The sequence below is a fragment of the Taudactylus pleione genome, unplaced genomic scaffold (assembly GCF_031769625.1).
Source record: "Taudactylus pleione unplaced genomic scaffold, aTauple2 ptg000421l, whole genome shotgun sequence".
Classification (NCBI taxonomy): domain Eukaryota; kingdom Metazoa; phylum Chordata; class Amphibia; order Anura; family Myobatrachidae; genus Taudactylus; species Taudactylus pleione.
The window spans coordinates 886130-906618 of NW_028284823.1; the positions used below are offsets into that span (position 1 = coordinate 886130).

The 20489-nt window shown below is 44.7% G+C and overlaps 1 protein-coding gene and 1 pseudogene across 1 annotated transcript in view; one reads left to right on the top strand and one right to left on the bottom strand.

Moving 5' to 3' along the window:
• LHX4 (LIM homeobox 4) overlaps positions 1-20489 on the top strand; it is a 130789-nt gene that overhangs the window by 15187 nt on the left and 95113 nt on the right. The gene's annotated exons all lie outside the window — the stretch shown is intronic.
• LOC148506190 (5S ribosomal RNA) lies at positions 2691-2809 on the bottom strand (annotated as a pseudogene).

Below are 20489 nucleotides of genomic sequence, written 5' to 3' on the forward strand. Positions count from 1 at the left end.
GTCCACATCTGTTCCAGGGCAGGTGGACTCCAACAGAAGCGGAGCTTCCAATCAATATCTTGGAACTCCGTGCGGTCTTCAATGCTCTCCAGCAGGCACATCGGTTTCTCCAGGGTCACCCGGTACATGTCCAGTCGGACAATGCTACCACAGTGGCCTACATAAACAGGCAAGGAGGAACCCGAAGCCGGGCGGCTCTCGTAGAGGTGTCTCGGATCCTGGTTTGGGCGGAGCGCAATCTTCCGGCCATATCAGCGGTCTTCATCCCGGGAGTGCTCAATTGGGAGGCGGACTTTCTAAGTCACCAGGACGTTCATCCGGGGGAATGGTCCCTGCACCCGGACGTTTTTCAACTACTGGTGGACAGATGGGGTCTTCCAGAGATCGACCTCATGGCGTCCCGGCACAACAACAAGTTGCCGGTGTACGGGTCTCGCACAAGAGACGAAGGGGCGTCTCTGGTGGATGCTCTGTCCGTCCGGTGGACGTTCCGGTTCGCATATCTGTTCCCTCTGGTCTCCCTTCTTCCACGGGTAATCCGGAAATTCAAACAGGAAGGAGGGACGCTCCTGTTGATAGCTCCCGCGTGGCCCAGACGGCACTGGTTCTCAGACCTTCAGGGTCTGTCCGTGGACAGTCCTCTGCGGTTGCCGCTACGACCGGACCTCTTGTCTCAGGGTCCTTGTCGTCATCCGGACCTGACTCGGCTGTCTTTGACGGCGTGGCTGTTGAGACGGCCATGCTGAGGTCCCGGGGGTTTTACAGCTCTGTGGTGCGTACCATGTTGCGAGCTCGGAAACCGTCTTCCGCGAGGATATACCATCGCGTGTGGCATACGTTCTTCCAGTGGTGTCGACCGAGAGGTTATGCACTGCGGGAGTTTCGTCTATCTCGGATTCTCGCCTTCCTGCAAGCGGGACTAGATCATGGGCTTCGCCTTGCTTCTTTGAAGGTACAGGTTTCGGCCCTGTCTGTCTGGTTTCACCGTAGGATTGCTACAATCCCGGATGTGCGCACCTTTATGCAAGGTGTTGTCCGCATTCAGCCGCCCTTTGTTCCACCTGTGGCGCCTTGGGATTTGGCTGTGGTCCTGAGGGCTCTCCAAGGACCGCCGTTTGAACCACTGGGCTCAGTGGATCTTAAATGGCTAACAGCTAAGACTGTTTTCCTTCTGGATATTGCTTCGGCCAGACGTGTTTCTGAGTTAGGGGCTCTTTCTTGTAGACCCCCTTTCTTGGTTTTTCATGGGAACAGGGCAGTGCTCCGCACTCGGCCCGAGTTTCTTCCCAAAGTTGTTTCCCAGTTTCATGTTAACGAGGAAATCGTTGTTCCGGCCTTTAACTCACCGGGTCTTTCCGTGAGTGAGGCCTCTTTGGATGTTGTGTGGGCCTTAAGGACTTATGTTGACCGCACTTCTTCGTTTAGGAAGTCGGACGCTTTGTTTGTCCTCTATGGCTTCCGTAAAAAGGGTTGGCCTGCTTCAAAGCAAACTTTGGCAGCCTGGATCCGTATGGCTATTTCTGAAGCTTATCTTCATGAAGGCCAGCCGGTTCCTCCTTCTGTGAAGGCTCATTCCACTAGGTCTGTGGGTCCTTCGTGGGCAGCTCGACGTGGTGCCTCTGCAGTCCAGATCTGCAAGGCTGCTACGTGGTCCTCTGTCCATACCTTCGTGAGGTATTACAGGTTTGACACCTTCGCCTCTCAGGATGCTTCCTTCGGGCGGCGGATTCTCCTTTCAGCACAGGAGCGTCCCCACCCTTAAAGGATACTGCTTTGGGACATCCCCAAGGTATCCTGTGGATACCCTATGGACCCTGAAGTAGAAAATATGAGATATGGTAAGAACTTACCCTTGTTATCTCTATTTCTACGAAGTCCATAGGGTTCCACAGGACTCCCGCCCTGTCGCACCTGTGCTGCAGATGGGCTTTGCTCTGGTCACCGGTTTTCCGTCTCCCTCTGGTGAGAATGTGATTCTTGTATGTGTCCAGATCTTTGTTCTCTCTCTTCCTTCTCCTCCTCCGGCCTATGGCTTGGTAACTAACTGAGGTGCCTTGGATCGGGGGCGGGGTATAGGAGGGGGACCCAGTGCATCCTGGGAGGCTGAAAGCTTAACTCTTTGGTGCCCTGCGACTGACGTCACACCTATACCCCAAGGTATCCTGTGGAACCCTATGGACTTCGTAGAAATAGAGATAACAAGGGTAAGTTCTTACCATATCTCATATTATTTTATGATATATTTTAAATATAGTCATATGACTTATGTAAATTTGATGTAATATAAACTGTTTTTAAGCTATAAAATACAACTCCGTCATAGGGGCTCTTTCAGACTGGCTCTGTACCATACTTAGGGTTCTGCAGAGTTTAACAACAAAGAAGAAGAAAGTAGGGCTATTGTCTGGGGCACTCTTATAGAATAATCATATTATTGTTAAAAAATAACTTTTATTTTGCATCAATAAAATGATATAGTACCATACAGTTTGAACATAATAAACAGATGATGTGAATCCTTCATCTGTAAAAATCAGACTTCATAAACATTGTGAAGTCTGTGGCGAATTATTAGTACATTATACATTACACAGGATCAGTTCAGTATAAATATTTGATACTATATTGATGAATACTAAGTTGTGTCTAATGTTTGACCATGTGCACAAAAAAATCCCAATAATTATTTTAACCTACAGCACCTGGTATTCCCAGGAGGTTACCCTTCCTGGTACTAACCCAGCCAATCACTGTTTGGCTTCCAAGATCAGACGAGATTGGGCAAATTAAGTACTGTATGGCTGTAGGTGGGAGGCAATCGGGAAGCCGACTGCCTAAATACTGGCAGCCGGCTTCCCGACTGTCTTATCCCGGCAATGGTGAAATGCCGGGCGTCTACATCTAGACGCCCGCATTTCCCCGACGCCGGGAGACCGGCGCCCGGCATCACGATCGTAGTGATGCCGGGCGCCGCGAGCGGACAGCCGCGGGGGGGGGGGGGAGGGTTAGGTTTAGGGCTCCCGGGGGGGACTTAGGGTTAGGCACCCCCTCGGGAGGGTTAGGGTTAGGCTAGGGGGAGGGAGGGTTAGGGTTAGGCACCCCCGGGGGGGACTGAGGGTTAGGCACCCCCCCGGGGGACTTAGGTTTAGGCAGCGGGGAAGGGGGTGGTTAGGGTTAGGCACTTAAAGGGGGGATTAGTGTTAGGCACTTGGGGGGGAAGTTAGGGTTAGGCACCCCTAAGGAGGGTTAGGGTTAGGGGGGTTAGGTTAGTGGATACTTACCTATCCACGATCGGGATTTCCAGCGCTGTCGGGCTTCCGCTGCGTCGCACTCTGCTTCTGTCGGGCTGCCGCTGACGGGAATCGTACCGCCGGCCATGCGGCCGACGGTATTTCATACCAATTCCCTGTAGGTATATTAATATAGGGAAAAATTGCACCATTATCTGGTCAAAACATCAGATATGTAGGACTAGTTCAATATATAGTCCATTTTGTTAATAAATAACAGCTTTCAAAAAAAGTAATGCATAAGCAAACTTATTTTTGTTACATATGGATACTCATTGAACAAAAATGTCACCTGATTGTATATACAGGTATATGGCGTATAACCGTAAATTCAACCTTTAACAATAGAAAGACAAATCATTGGTAATATACAGTTCTTAAAAACGCATTAAGACACAATACAAAATATAAAGTATCCTGATTTATTTTAGCACTACCAACAATAAGAGATTCTATAAATTATTTGAATTAATGTCAGATGGTTGGTTTATATCATCAAATTCATTATAAGTTCTGTGCAGAATCTCTCTTTTTTTTTGTCTTTTGTTCTGCAGAGTTTGCCAGCTCTGTCCATCAAAAAGAAAGTCTAACTTTTTGCTTATTTGTTGGTAGATGTCACATCACTCTCAACAGAATTAGGAGCACATTTTAAGGCTATAACTTAGGTTAGGTAAAAACTATGTAAGCAATATCCAGCAGGACAAAGGGACAATCATAAATATTTCCCTGCCTAAATCAGAAGAAAACCACAAGACATAAGACAAAATGTACAGAGCGGCAGGTTCGAAAGCATTTTTAAACCAATGGCCATGGCCGGAAATCGACACAGGGTTGATGTTCAAAACAACTAACCTAATTAAAGTTTTTTGATGTTCTAAACTTAAGCTGCCCTAGATGGCTGTTGATCTCTAAACTCTGATCCTGCCGCAATCCCACCGCAGTTTAAAAGCAGCGCAAGGATCCAAAAACAAAGTTTAAGAAAAAAAAACATGGTAGTGGGTTCCCCCCACTAATTCATAACCAGCAATAGGCTTCTAAGCCTAGGCCAGTAGTGGAAAAATAAAAATAATCAGGGAAACATTTCCACTAACCAACACTAGGATTTATTGGCTGGTGGCACTACCTGAAATACACTAGGGAATAAGGGGTCTCTTTACTAAGCCTTGGATGGAGATAAAGTGGAGGGAGATAAATCACCTAACTGTAATTTTTCAAACACAGCCTGTGACATGGCAGTTAGGAGCTGATTGGCTGGTACTTTATCTGTATTCACTTTATCTCCATCCAAAGCTTAGTAAATAGAACCCTAAATCCAGCTGGATGAAATGACCACCTAATAGGTATTGGTGTACAATAGACTTTGGTGACCTTAAACAAAATTAATGTCCTTTACTGGTGCATTACATGTCCCAGCTAGCCCTGTCATGCCCATTTCCAATGGTCAGTGAGATGCTGGCACCCAGAGAACCACTAGTGCTAGGATGCCCTGGCATACAGGTCCCACTCTTAAGTACATGGATCCCAGTGGTCAGAATGCCGATTGTCACAACGCAGGTCCCGGAATCCCGATGGTCAAAATCCCGACACATGGTTAGTATTCTAACCCTTACCCTAACCCTCCCCCTAATTCTAGCCCATCCCTCCAGCAGCCTAATCCTAACCTGTCCCCTTGTGCCTAACCCTAATCCTAACCCACCCCTCCCACAGCCTAACCCTAACCGTCCCCTTTGGCAGCCTAACCGTTCCCTCCCCCAGCTTAACCCTAACCCATTCCCTAACCCTAATCCTAACACACCCCCCCTAACCGTCCCCTTTGCCAGCCTAACCGTTCCCTCCCTCAGCCTAACCCTAACCCATTCCCTAATCCTAACCCACCCCTCCCGCAGCCTAACCCTAACCGTCCCCTCTGGCAGCCTAACCGTTCTCTTCCGCAGCCTAACCCTAACTTGTTCCCTAGTGCCTAACCCTAGTCCTAACCCACCCACAGCCTAACCCTAACTATTCCCTCTGGCAGTCTAACCATTCCCTCCCACAGCCTAACCATAACCCATCCCCTAGTGTCTAACCCTAATCCTAAACTGAACCCCTAACCCTAATACAGTGGGGATTCTGTCAGTCGGTATTCCGGAGCCGGTGTTCAGATCACATCCCTCACTGGGCCCGGCAGTGCACCTGTAAACATTTTTTTTATATTTATATCATACACACTGTGAAAAAGTAATTTATTAAAAAAAGACTCTCCCACACACTGGTTCACCACTTTCTTAATTACTCAGATCCATATGGAATGGGTATTTTCATCCCATATAAGCATCCTGTGATTGGCAAAAAACAAAAACTATATAGTCGGCGCACAAGTACTCCTTTCCGGTCATGGATGAGAGTTCACTACTGGCTACTGGTCACTGCTATAGGAGTGCATTGGAATGCTTACCAGTGTAGACTTAAAGGCCTATGCTGCTAATAAACTGTTTATGTTTTTTACATCTCTAAATCATAGAAAAGACTGCACAGATTCTAGGGGGCACTTTACCCAAAACACCTTTTAGAGGCTACTGATTTTTTTTTACTTTTTTGTGGCAAATTTGGTGATTTGTATTCTTCTAATTGTTAAAAATCAGGATGACAATTTCTGTTGTAAAGTGGGGTTACTCTGCGTTTCATGCTGCGGTTTTCAGTTTTGTAAATCAGTGGGGTTGAAATTGCTACAAATTCGACTTTAGTAACTTCTCCCTCAGCTTTATTTTGATCTTTAAATGAGCAAGTAGAATGACTTCTTTCGGGGTTGATAACCCAACTCCACAACTAAAAAATGGGCATTAGAACATTATAGTTTACAAACTAAACACAAAAATGGCAATCACCCACATTACTCCTATATTCTCTAAGTGGTCTCATTAGGTGCAGTACGCTACTTTACTGGGCCCTGTTGCAGAATTTTGAGGGGAGCAAGGCGATGCAGATCATCTTCCTGAGCAGTGATGGGGAATCAGAACTTGACTGGGCCGACACAATAGTGGATGCAGGCAGTGGCGAAACTACCACCATTGTATGGAGTGTTGCCACTAGGGCCCCATTTCCGCCATTGGGTTTCATCACAGACAAAAGTGAAATAACATTGAATGACAATAATGAGTGAATGACTGCAATTTTGTTGTAGCTGGATCACAAGAAAGGAAGCATCACAGACACAGGAAATAACATCACAAATGTTTCACTTGTCAGCAATTTCATTTTTAAAACTGTACACACTATGAGCCGAATGCAGAGTGAGCATTATGCCAGTTGATGTAGCTTGTCCTGGGTAACATTCTCCTGCAGCACTTGGCTCCTGTCACAGAGGAGGAGCCGACAATGCAGGCACAGATCTCTTGGGGAAGCCCAGCATACCCCCAGAGTGATGCGATCGGGATTTCCCAAGAGACCACACCCCATGTGTGGTCTCTTGGGAAATGCCCCATTTTTGGGCATGGGATGCTGGGGGGGACTGGGTGTCACCAGACCCGGTGATGCCTCTGGTTCCCAACTATAATGCGCAGAGCCATATCTGTACCCAAGTCTAATCTGCCATATCTGTTCCCAAGTCTAATGTGCCATATCTGTACCCAAGTCTAATGTGCCATATCTGTTCCCAAGTCTAATGTGCCAAATCTGTTCCCAAGTCTAATGTGCCAAATCTGTTCCCAAGTCTAATGTGCCATATCTGTTCCCAAATCTAATGTGCCATATCAAGTCTAATGTGCCAAATCTGTTCCCAAGTCTTATGTGCCAAATCTGTTCCCAAGTCCAATGTGCCATATCAAGTCTAATGTGCCAAATCTGTTCCCAAGTCTAATGTGCCAAGTCTAATGTTCCATATCAAGTCTAATGTGCCATATTAGTTCCCAAGTCTAATGTGGCATATCTATTTCCAAGTCTAATGTGCCATATCTATTCCCAAGTCTAATGTGCCATATCTATTCCCAGGTCTAATGTGCCATATCAATTCCCAAGTCTAATGTGCAGAGCCATATCAATTCCCAAATCTAATGTGCAGAGCCATATCAATTCCTAAGTCTAATGTGCAGAGTCATATCTGTTCCCAAGACTATTGTATAGAGTCATATATGGTCCCAAATCTAATATGCAGAGATATATCTGTTCCCAATACTATTGTGTAGAGCAGATGTTCCCAGACTCTGCCATTACAGTCCAGGTTTTAAGGATATCCATGCTTGAGCACAGGTGACGTAATTAGTGCCTCAGTCAATTTGATTTAACCATCTGGACTCAAGCATGGATATCCTTAAAACCTATACTGAAATGGCAGAGTTTGGGAAACTGAAGTAGAGACATATCTGGTCCCAAGTCTAATGTGCAGAGATATACAGTAACTAGTCCCAAGACTAATGTGCAGAGATATACAGTAACTAGTCCCAAGACTAATGTGCAGAGACATACAGTATCTGGTCCCAAGCTTAATGTGCCAAATCTGTTCCCAAGTCTAATGTGCCAAATCTGTTCCCAAGTCTAATGTGCCATATCAAGTCTAATGTGCAGAGCCATATCTATTCCCAAGTCTAATGTGCCATATGTATTCCCAAATCTAATGTGCCATATCAAGTCTAATGTGCAGAGCCATATCTGTTCCCAAGTCTAATGTGCCATATCTATTCCCAAATCTAATGTGCCATATCTGTTCCCATGTCTAATGTGCCATATCTGTCCCCAAGTCTAATGTGCAGAGCCATATCTGTTCCCAAGTCTAATGTGCCATATCTGTTCCCAAGTCTAATGTGCCATATCTGTTCCCATGTCTAATGTGCCATATCTGTTCCCAAGTCGGGTAGTGCGACCGATGCCATCGTACAGGGCACCACAGGTCAGGGGGCCTATCAAATTTCTGTTTATTATCATTCTCACTTGTAGCTTCCTCTTATTTCATCCCCAGCATCTCCTGGCCTCTCCTATCTCTTCCCTGGCCCTTCCCCATGAGGCCATTCCCCTTTTTAGGGTGCATTATGTCCCTTTGAAAAATGAGGGGTGTGCCAATGCTCTTTATGGCACAGGGCACCAAAAAGTCTAGCTACGGCTCTGGCAGAGACATACAGTATCTGGACCCAAGACTAATGTGCAGAGACATACAGTATCTGGTCCCAAGACTAATGTGCAGAGACATACAGTATCTGGTCCCAAGACTAATGTGCAGAGCTATACTGAATCTGGTCCCGAAACTAATGTGCAGAGACATACAGTATCTGGTCCCAAGACTAATGTGCAGAGACATACAGTATCTGGTCACAAGACTAATGTGCAGAGACATACAGTATCTGGTCCCAAGACTAATGTGCAGAGATATACAGTATCTGGTCCCAAGACTAATGTACAGAGAAATACAGTATCTGCTCCCAAGACTAATGTACAGAGAAGTACAGAATCTGGTCACAAGACTAATGTACAGAAAAATACAGAATCTGGTCCCAAGACTAATGTGCAGAGATATACAGTATCTGGTCCCAAGACTAATGTGCAGAGACATACAGTATCTGGTCCCAAGACTAATGTACAGATATATACAGTATCTGGTCCCAAGACTAATGTACAGAGAAATACAGAATCTGGTCCCAAGACTAATGTACAGATATATACAGTATCTGGTCCCAAGACTAATGTACAGAGAAATACAGAATCTGGTCCCAAGACTAATGTACAGAGAAATACAGACTCTGGTCCCAAGACTAATGTGCAGAGACATACAGTATCTGGACCCAAGACTAATGTGCAGAGATAAACAGAATCTGGTCCCAAGACTAATGTGCAGAGACATACAGTATCTGGTACCAAGACTAATGTGCAGAGACATACAGTATCTGGTCCCAAGACTAATGTGCAGAGACATACAGTATCTGGTCCCAAGACTAATGTGCAGATATATACAGTATCTGGTCCCAAGACTAATGTACAGAGACATACAGTATCTGGTCCCAAGACTAATGTGCAGAGATATTCAGTATCTGGTCCCAAGACTAATGTGCAGAGATATACAGTATCTGGCCCCAAGACTAATGTGCAGATATATACAGTATCTGGTCCCAAGACTAATGTACAGATATATACAGTATCTGGTCCCAAGACTAATGTGCAGAGATATACAGTATCTGGTCCAAAGACTAATGTGCAGAGACATACAGTATCTGGTCCCAAGACTAATGTGGAGAGACATACAGTATCTGGTCCCAAGACTAATGTGCAGAGATATACAGTATCTGGTCCAAAGACTAATGTGCAGAGATATACAGTATCTGGCCCCAAGACTAATGTGCAAATATATACAGTATCTGGTCCCAAGACTAATGTACAGATATATACAGTATCTGGTCCCAAGACTAATGTACAGAGAAATACAGAATCTGGTCCCAAGACTAATGTACAGATATATACAGTATCTGGTCCCAAGACTAATGTGGAGAGACATACAGTATCTGGTCCCAAGACTATTGTGCAGAGACATACAGTATCTGGTCCCAAGACTAATGTGCAGATATATACAGTATCTGGTCCCAAGACTAATGTGCAGAGACATACAGTATCTGGTCCCAAGACTAATGTGCAGAGATATTCAGTATCTGGTCCCAAGACTAATGTGCAGAGATATACAGTATCTGGCCCCAAGACTAATGTGCAGAGATATACAGTATCTGGTCCCAAGACTAATGTACAGATATATACAGTATCTGGTCCCAAGACTAATGTGCAGAGATATACAGTATCTGGTCCCAAGACTAATGTGGAGAGACATACAGTATCTGGTCCCAAGACTAATGTGCATAGATATACAATATCTGTTCCAAAGACTAATGTGCAGAGATATACAGTATCTGGCCCCAAGACTAATGTGCAGATATATACAGTATCTGGTCCCAAGACTAATGTGCAGATATATACAGTATCTGGTCCCAAGACTAATGTGGAGAGACATACAGTATCTGGTCCTAAAACAAATGTGCAGAGACATACAGTATCTGGTCCCAAGACTAATGTGCAGAGATATACAGTATCTGGCCCCAAGACTAATGTGCAGATATATACAGTATCTGGCCCCAAGACTAATGTGCAGATATATACAGTATCTGGCCCCAAGACTAATGTGCAGAGATATACAGTATCTGGTTCCAAGACTAATGTGCAGAGATATACAGTATCTGGTCCCAAGACTAATGTGCAGAGATATACAGTATCTGGTCCCAAGACTAATGTGCAGAGATATACAGTATCTGGCCCCAAGATTAATGTGCAGATATATACAGTATCTGGTCCCAAGACTAATGTGCAGATATATACAGTATCTGGCCCCAAGACTAATGTGCAGAGATATACAGTATCTGGTCCCAAGACTAATGTGCAGATATATACAGTATCTGGTCCCAAGACTAATGTGCAGAGACATACAGTATCTGGTCCCAAGACTAATGTGCAGATATATACAGTATCTGGTCCCAAGACTAATGTGCAGAGATATGCAGTATCTGGTCCCAAGACTACTGTGCAGAGACATACAGTATCTGGTCCCAAGACTAATGTGCAGATATATACAGTATCTGGTCCCAAGACTAATGTGCAGAGATATACAGTATCTGGTCCCAAGACTAATGTGCAGAGATATACAGTATCTGGTCCCAAGACTAATGTACAGAGATATACAGTATCTGATCCCAAGACTAATGTGCAGAGATATACAGTATCTGGTCCCAAGACTAATGTGCAGAGATATACAGTATCTGGTCCCAAGACTAATGTGCAGAGATATACAGTATCTGGTCCCAAGACTAATGTGCAGATATATACAGTATCTGGTCCCAAGACTAATGTGCAGAGACATACAGTATCTGGTCCAAAGAGTAATGTGCAGAGACATACAGTATCTGGTCCCAAGACTAATGTGCAGAGACATACAGTATCTGGTCCCAAGACTAATGTGCAGAGATATACAGTATCTGGTCCCAAGACTAATGTGCAGAGACATACAGTATCTGGTCCCAAGACTAATGTGCAGAGACATACAGTATCTGGTCCCAAGACTAATGTGCAGAGACATACAGAATCTGGTCCCAAGACTAATGTGCAGAGACATACAGTATCTGGTCCCAAGATTAATGTGCAGAGACATACAGTATCTGGTCCCAAGACTAATGTGCAGAGACATACAGTATCTGGTCCCAAGACTAATGTGCAGAGATATACAGTATCTGGTCCCAAGACTAATGTGCAGAGAAATACAGTATCTGGTCCCAAGACTAATGTGCAGAGAAATACAGTATCTGGTCCCAAGACTAATGTGCAGAGAAATACAGAATCTGGTCCCAAGACTAATGTGCAGAAAAATACAGAATCTGGTCCCAAGACTAATGTGCAGAGACATACAGTATCTGGTCCCAAGACTAATGTGCAGATATAGACAGTATCTGGCCCCAAGACTAATGTACAGAGAAATACAGAATCTGGTCCCAAGACTAATGTGCAGATATATACAGTATCTGGCCCCAAGACTAATGTACAGAGAAATACAGAATCTGGTCCCAAGACTAATGTACAGATATATACAGTATCTGGCCCCAAGACTAATGTGCAGAGAAATACAGAATCTGGTCCCAAGACTAATGTGCAGAGAAATACAGAATCTGGTCCCAAGACTAATGTGCAGAGACATACAGTATCTGGACCCAAGACTAATGTGCAGAGATATACAGAATCTGGTCCCAAGACTAATGTGCAGAGACATACAGTATCTGGTCCCAAGACTAATGTGCAGATATATACAGTATCTGGTCCCAAGACTAATGTGCAGAGACATACAGTATCTGGTCCCAAGACTAATGTGCAGAGACATACAGTATCTGGTCCCAAGACTAATGTGCAGAGATATACAGTATCTGGTCCCAAGACTAATGTGCAGAGACATACAGTATCTGGTCCCAAGACTAATGTGCAGAGATATACAGTATCTGGTCCCAAGACTAATGTGCAGAGACATACAGTATCTGGTCCCAAGACTAATGCGCAGAGATATACAGTATCTGGCCCCAAGTCTAATGCGCAGAGACATACAGTATCTGGTCCCAAGACTAATGTGCAGAGACATACAGTATCTGGTCCCAAGACTAATGTGCAGAGACATACAGTATCTGGTCCCAAGACTAATGTGCAGATATATACAGTATCTGGTCCCAAGACTAATGTGCAGAGATATAGAGTATCTGGTCCCAAGACTAATGTGCAGAGACATACAGTATCTGGCCCCAAGACTAATGTGCAGAGACATACAGTATCTGGCCCCAAGTCTAATGTGCAGAGACATACAGAATCTGGTCCCAAGACTAATGTGCAGAGACATACAGTATCTGGTCCCAAGACTAATGTGCAGAGATAAACAGTATCTGGCCCCAAGACTAATGTGCAGAGATATACAGTATCTGGCCCCAAGACTAATGTGCAGAGATATACAGTATCTGTTCCCAAGACTAATGTGCAGAGACATACAGTATCTGGCCCCAAGACTAATGTGCAGAGACTTACAGTATCTGGTCCCAAGACTAATGTGCAGAGACATACAGTATCTGGCCCCTAGACTAATGTGCAGAGACTTACAGTATCTGGTCCCAAGACTAATGTGCAGAGACATACAGTATCTGGTCCCAAGACTAATGCGCAGAGACATACAGTATCTGGTCCCAAGACTAATGCGCAGAGACATACAGTATCTGGTCCCAAGACTAATGCGCAGAGACATACAGTATCTGGTCCCAAGACTAATGCGCAGAGACATACAGTATCTGGTCCCAAGACTAATGCGCAGAGACATACAGTATCTGGTCCCAAGACTAATGCGCAGAGACATACAGTATCTTGTCCCAAGACTAATGCGCAGAGATATACAGTATCTGGTCCCAAGACTAATGCGCAGAGATATACAGTATCTGGTCCCAAGACTAATGCGCAGAGACATACAGTATCTGGTCCCAAGACTAATGCGCAGAGACATACAGTATCTGGTCCCAAGACTAATGCGCAGAGACATACAGTATTTGGTCCCAAGACTAATGCGCAGAGACATACAGTATCTGGTCCCAAGACTAATGCGCAGAGACATACAGTATCTGGTCCCAAGACTAATGCGCAGAGACATACAGTATCTGGTCCCAAGACTAATGCGCAGAGACATACAGTATCTGGTCCCAAGACTAATGCGCAGAGACATACAGTATCTGGCCCCAAGACTAATGCGCAGAGATATACAGTATCTTGACCCAAGACTAATGCGCAGAGACTTACAGTATCTGGTCCCAAGACTAATGCGCAGAGACATACAGTATCTGGTCCCAAGACTAATGCGCAGAGACATACAGTATCTGGTCCCAAGACTAATGCTCAGAGACATACAGTATCTGGCCCCAAGACTAATGCGCAGAGACATACAGTATCTGGCCCCAAGACTAATGCGCAGAGACAAACAGTATCTGGCCCCAAGTCTAATGCGCTGAGACATACAGTATCTGTCCCCAAGACTAATGCGCAGAGACATACAGTATCTGGCCCCAAGACTAATGTGCAGAGACTTACAGTATCTGGTCCCAAGACTAATGTGCAGAGACATACAGTATCTGGTCCCAAGACTAATGTGCAGAGACATACAGTATCTGGTCCCAAGACTAATGTGAAGAGACATACAGTATCTGGTCCCAAGACTAATGTGCAGAGACATACAGTATCTGGTCCCAAGACTAATGTGCAGAGATATACAGTATCTGGTCCCAAGACTAATGTGCAGAGATATACAGTATCTGGTCCCAAGACTAATGTGCAGAGATATACAGTATCTGGTCCCAAGACTAATGTGCAGAGACATACAGTATCTGGTCCCAAGACTAATGTGCAGAGACATACAGTATCTGGTCCCAAGACTAATGTGCAGAGATATACAGTATCTGGTCCCAAGACTAATGTGCAGAGATATACAGTATCTGGTCCCAAGACTAATGTGCAGAGACATACAGTATCTGGTCCCAAGACTAATGTGCAGAGATATACAGTATCTGGTCCCAAGACTAATGTGCAGAGACATACAGTATCTGGTCCAAAGACTAATGTGCAGAGACATACAGTATCTGGTCCCAAGACTAATGTTAAGAGACATACAGTATCTGGTCCCAAGACTAATGTGCAGAGACATACAGTATCTGGTCCCAAGACTAATGTGCAGAGACATACAGTATCTTTTCCCAAGACTAATGTGCAGAAACATACAGTATCTGGTCCCAAGACTAATGTGAAGAGACATACAGTATCTGGTCCCAAGACTAATGTGCAGATATATACAGTATCTGGTCCTAAGACTAATGTGCAGAGATATACAGTATCTGGTCCCAAGACTAATGTGCAGAGATATACAGTATCTGGTCCCAAGACTAATGTGCAGCGATATACAGTATCTGGTCCCAAGACTAATGTGCAGAGATGTACAGTATCTGGTCCCAAGACTAATGTGCAGAGATATACAGTATCTGGCCCCAAGTCTAATGTGCAGAGACATACAGAACCTGGTCCCAAGACTAATGTGCAGAGACATACAGTATCTGGTCCCAAGACTAATGTGCAGAGACATACAGTATCTGGTCCCAAGACTAATGTGCAGAGATATACAGTATCTGGTCCCAAGACTAATGTGCAGAGATATACAGTATCTGGTCCCAAGACTAATGTGCAGAGATATACAGTATCTGGTCCCAAGACTAATGTGCAGAGACATACAGTATCTGGTCCCAAGACTAATGTGCAGAGACATACAGTATCTGGTCCCAAGACTAATGTGCAGAGATATACAGTATCTGGCCCCAAGACTAATGTGCAGAGACATACAGTATCTGGTCCAAAGAGTAATGTGCAGAGACTTACAGTATCTGGTCCAAAAAGTAATGTGCAGAGATATACAGTATCTGGTCTCAAGACTAATGTGCAGAGATATACAGTATCTGGTTCCAAGACTAATGTGCAGATATATACAGTATCTGCTCCCAAGACTATTGTGCAGAGACATACAGTATCTGGTCCAAAGAGTAATGTGCAGAGATATACAGTATCTGGTCCTAAGACTAATGTGGAGAGACATACAGTATCTGGTCCTAAGACTAATGTGCAGAGACATACAGTATCTGGTCCCAAGACTAATGTGCAGCAGGGTTGCCTACCTTTAATATTCTCTTCCCGGGAGAAGCCCGGGTAAGAGAAGCAGCAGGGGGCCGACGGGGGCGGGGCTTGACGAATCGTGTCATTAAGCCCCGCCCCTCACGGTAAAATTGCCGCGATTGGTTACAATTTACATAGGGGCGGGGCCAAATGCTGTGAGTCATGCAGAATCACGGCTTAAGCCCCGCCCCTTCACGGAGACCCGCGATTGCAGCGGGTATTCTCCTAATTCTGCCCACTTCACAAGGAAGTGGGCAGAATGCGGGAGAAATGCCTACCCTTCCGGGGGTGTGGGGGGTTACCCAAAAAATCGGGAGCCTCCCGCGAAAACCGGGAGGGTAGGCATGTATGATGTGCAGAGGTATACAGTATCTGTTCCCAAGACTAATGTGCAGATATATACAGTATCTGGTCCCAAGACTATTGTGCAGAGACATACAGTATCTGGTCCCAAGACTAATGTGAAGAGACATACAGTATCTGGTCCCAAGACTAATGTGCAGAGACATACAGTATCTGGTCCCAAGACTAATGTGCAGAGACATACAGTATCTGGTCCCAAGACTAATGTGCAGAGACATACAGTATCTGGTCCCAAGACTAATGTGCAGAGACATACAGTATCTGGTCCCAAGACTAATGTACAGAGACATACAGTATCTGGTCCCAAGACTAATGTGCAGAGATATACAGTATCTGGTCCCAAGACTAATTTGCAGACATATTCAGTATCTGGTCCCAAGACTAATGTGCAGATATATACAGTATCTGGTCCCAAGACTAATGTGCAGAGACATACAGTATCTGGTCCCAAGACTAATGTGCAGAGACATACAGCATCTGGCCCCAAGATTAATGTGCAGATATATACAGTATCTGGTCCCAAGACTAATGTGCAGATATATTTACAGTATCTGGCCCCAAGACTAATGTGCAGAGATATACAGTATCTGGTCCCAAGACTAATGTGCAGAGATATACAGTATCTGGTCCCAAGACTAATGTGCAGAGACATACAGTATCTGGTCCCAAGACTAATGTGCAGAGACATACAGTATCTGGTCCCAAGACTAATGTGCAGAGACATACAGTATCTGGTCCCAAGACTAATGTGCAGAGATATACAGTATCTGGTCCCAAGACTAATGTGCAGAGATATACAGTATCTGGTCCCAAGACTAATGTGCAGAGACATACAGTATCTGGTCCCAAGACTAATGTGCAGAGACATACAGTATCTGGTCCCAAGACTAATGTGCAGAGATATACAGTATCTGGTCCCAAGACTAATGTGCAGAGATATACAGTATCTGGTCCCAAGACTAATGTGCAGAGACATACAGTATCTGGTCCCAAGACTAATGTGCAGAGACATACAGTATCTGGTCCCAAGACTAATGTGCAGAGCCATACAGTATCTGGTCCCAAGACTAATGTGCAGAGATTTACAGTATCTGGTCCAAAGACTAATGTGCAGACATATACAGTATCTGGTCCCAAGACTAATGTGCAGATATATACAGTATCTGGTCCCAAGACTAATGTGCAGAGACATACAGTATCTGGTCCCAAGACTAATGTGCAGAGACATACAGTATCTGGTCCCAAGACTAAGGTTCAGAGACATACAGTATCTGGTCCCAAGACTAATGTGCAGAGACATACAGTATCTGGTCCAAAGACTAATGTGCAGAGACATACAGTATCTGGTCCCAAGACTAATGTGCAGAGACATACAGTATCTGGTCCCAAGACTAATGTGCAGAGACATACAGTATCTGGTCCCAAGACTAATGTGCAGAGATATACAGTATCTGGTCCCAAGACTAATGTGCAGAGATATACAGTATCTGGTCCCAAGACTAAAGTTCAGAGATATACAGTATCTCGTCCCAAGACTAATGTGCAGAGATATACAGTATCTGGTCCCAAGACTAATGTGCAGAGATATACAGTATCTGGTCCCAAGACTAATGTGCAGAGACATACAGTATCTGGTCCAAAGACTAATGTGCAGAGACATACAGTATCTGGTCCCAAGACTAATGTTAAGAGACATACAGTATCTGGTCCCAAGACTAATGTGCAGAGACATACAGTATCTGGTCCCAAGACTAATGTGCAGAGACATACAGTATCTTTTCCCAAGACTAATGTGCAGAAACATACAGTATCTGGTCCCAAGACTAATGTGAAGAGACATACAGTATCTGGTCCCAAGACTAATGTGCAGATATATACAGTATCTGGTCCTAAGACTAATGTGCAGAGATATACAGTATCTGGTCCCAAGACTAATGTGCAGAGATATACAGTATCTGGTCCCAAGACTAATGTGCAGCGATATACAGTATCTGGTCCCAAGACTAATGTGCAGAGATGTACAGTATCTGGTCCCAAGACTAATGTGCAGAGATATACAGTATCTGGCCCCAAGTCTAATGTGCAGAGACATACAGAACCTGGTCCCAAGACTAATGTGCAGAGACATACAGTATCTGGTCCCAAGACTAATGTGCAGAGACATACAGTATCTGGTCCCAAGACTAATGTGCAGAGATATACAGTATCTGGTCCCAAGACTAATGTGCAGAGATATACAGTATCTGGTCCCAAGACTAATGTGCAGAGATATACAGTATCTGGTCCCAAGACTAATGTGCAGAGACATACAGTATCTGGTCCCAAGACTAATGTGCAGAGACATACAGTATCTGGTCCCAAGACTAATGTGCAGAGATATACAGTATCTGGCCCCAAGACTAATGTGCAGAGACATACAGTATCTGGTCCAAAGAGTAATGTGCAGAGACTTACAGTATCTGGTCCAAAAAGTAATGTGCAGAGATATACAGTATCTGGTCTCAAGACTAATGTGCAGAGATATACAGTATCTGGTTCCAAGACTAATGTGCAGATATATACAGTATCTGGTCCCAAGACTATTGTGCAGAGACATACAGTATCTGGTCCAAAGAGTAATGTGCAGAGATATACAGTATCTGGTCCTAAGACTAATGTGGAGAGACATACAGTATCTGGTCCTAAGACTAATGTGCAGAGACATACAGTATCTGGTCCCAAGACTAATGTGCAGCAGGGTTGCCTACCTTTAATATTCTCTTCCCGGGAGAAGCCCGGGTAAGAGAAGCAGCAGGGGGCCGACGGGGGCGGGGCTTGACGAATCGTGTCATTAAGCCCCGCCCCTCACGGTAAAATTGCCGCGATTGGTTACAATTTACATAGGGGCGGGGCCAAATGCTGTGAGTCATGCAGAATCACGGCTTAAGCCCCGCCCCTTCACGGAGACCCGCGATTGCAGCGGGTATTCTCCTAATTCTGCCCACTTCACAAGGAAGTGGGCAGAATGCGGGAGAAATGCCTACCCTTCCGGGGGTGTGGGGGGTTACCCAAAAAATCGGGAGCCTCCCGCGAAAACCGGGAGGGTAGGCATGTATGATGTGCAGAGGTATACAGTATCTGTTCCCAAGACTAATGTGCAGAGACATACAGTATCTGGTCCAAAGAGTAATGTGCAGAGATATACAGTATCTGGCCCTAAGACTAATGTGCAGAGATATACAGTATCTGGTCCCAAGACTAATGTGCAGAGACATACAGTATCTGGTCCCAAGACTAATGTGAAGAGACATACAGTATCTGGTCCCAAGACTAATGTGCAGAGACATACAGTATCTGGTCCCAAGACTAATGTGCAGAGACATACAGTATCTGGTCCCAAGACTAATGTGCAGAGACATACAGTATCTGGTCCCAAGACTAATGTGCAGAGACATACAGTATCTGGTCCCAAGACTAATGTACAGAGACATACAGTATCTGGTCCCAAGACTAATGTGCAGAGATATACAGTATCTGGTCCCAAGACTAATTTGCAGACATATTCAGTATCTGGTCCCAAGACTAATGTGCAGATATATACAGTATCTGGTCCCAAGACTAATGTGCAGAGACATACAGTATCTGGTCCCAAGACTAATGTGCAGAGACATACAGCATCTGGCCCCAAGATTAATGTGCAGATATATACAGTATCTGGTCCCAAGACTAATGTGCAGAGATATACAGTATCTGGTCCCAAGACTAATGTGCAGAGATATACAGTATCTGGTCCCAAGACTAATGTGCAGAGACATACAGTATCTGGTCCCAAGACTAATGTGCAGAGACATACAGTATCTGGTCCCAAGACTAATGTGCAGAGACATACAGTATCTGGTCCCAAGACTAATGTGCAGAGATATACAGTATCTGGTCCCAAGACTAATGTGCAGAGATATACAGTATCTGGTCCCAAGACTAATGTGCAGAGACATACAGTATCTGGTCCCAAGACTAATGTGCAGATATATACAGTATCTGGTCCCAAGACTAATGTGCAGAGACATACAGTATCTGGTCCCAAGACTAATGTGCAGAGACATACAGTATCTGGTCCCAAGACTAATGTTCAGAGACATACAGTATCTGGTCCCAAGACTAATGTGCAGAGACATACAGTATCTGGTCCCAAGACTAATGTGAAGAGACATACAGTATCTGGTCCCAAGACTAATGTGCAGAGACATACAGTATCTGGTCCCAAGACTAATGTGCAGAGACATACAGTATCTGGTCCCAAGACTAATGTGCAGAGACATACGGTATCTGGTCCCAAGACTAATGTGCAGAGACATACAGTATCTGGTCCCAAGACTAATGTGCAGAGACATACGGTATCTGGTCCCAAGACTAATGTGCAGAGACATACAGTATCTGGTCCCAAGACTAATGTGCAGAGATTTACAGTATCTGGTCCCAAGACTAATGTGTAGAGATATACAGTATCTGGTCCCAAGACTAATGTGAAGAGACATACAGTATCTGGTCCCAAGACTAATGTGCAGAGACATACAGTATCTGGTCCCAAGACTAATGTGCAGAGACATACAGTATCTGGTCCCAAGACTAATGTGCAGA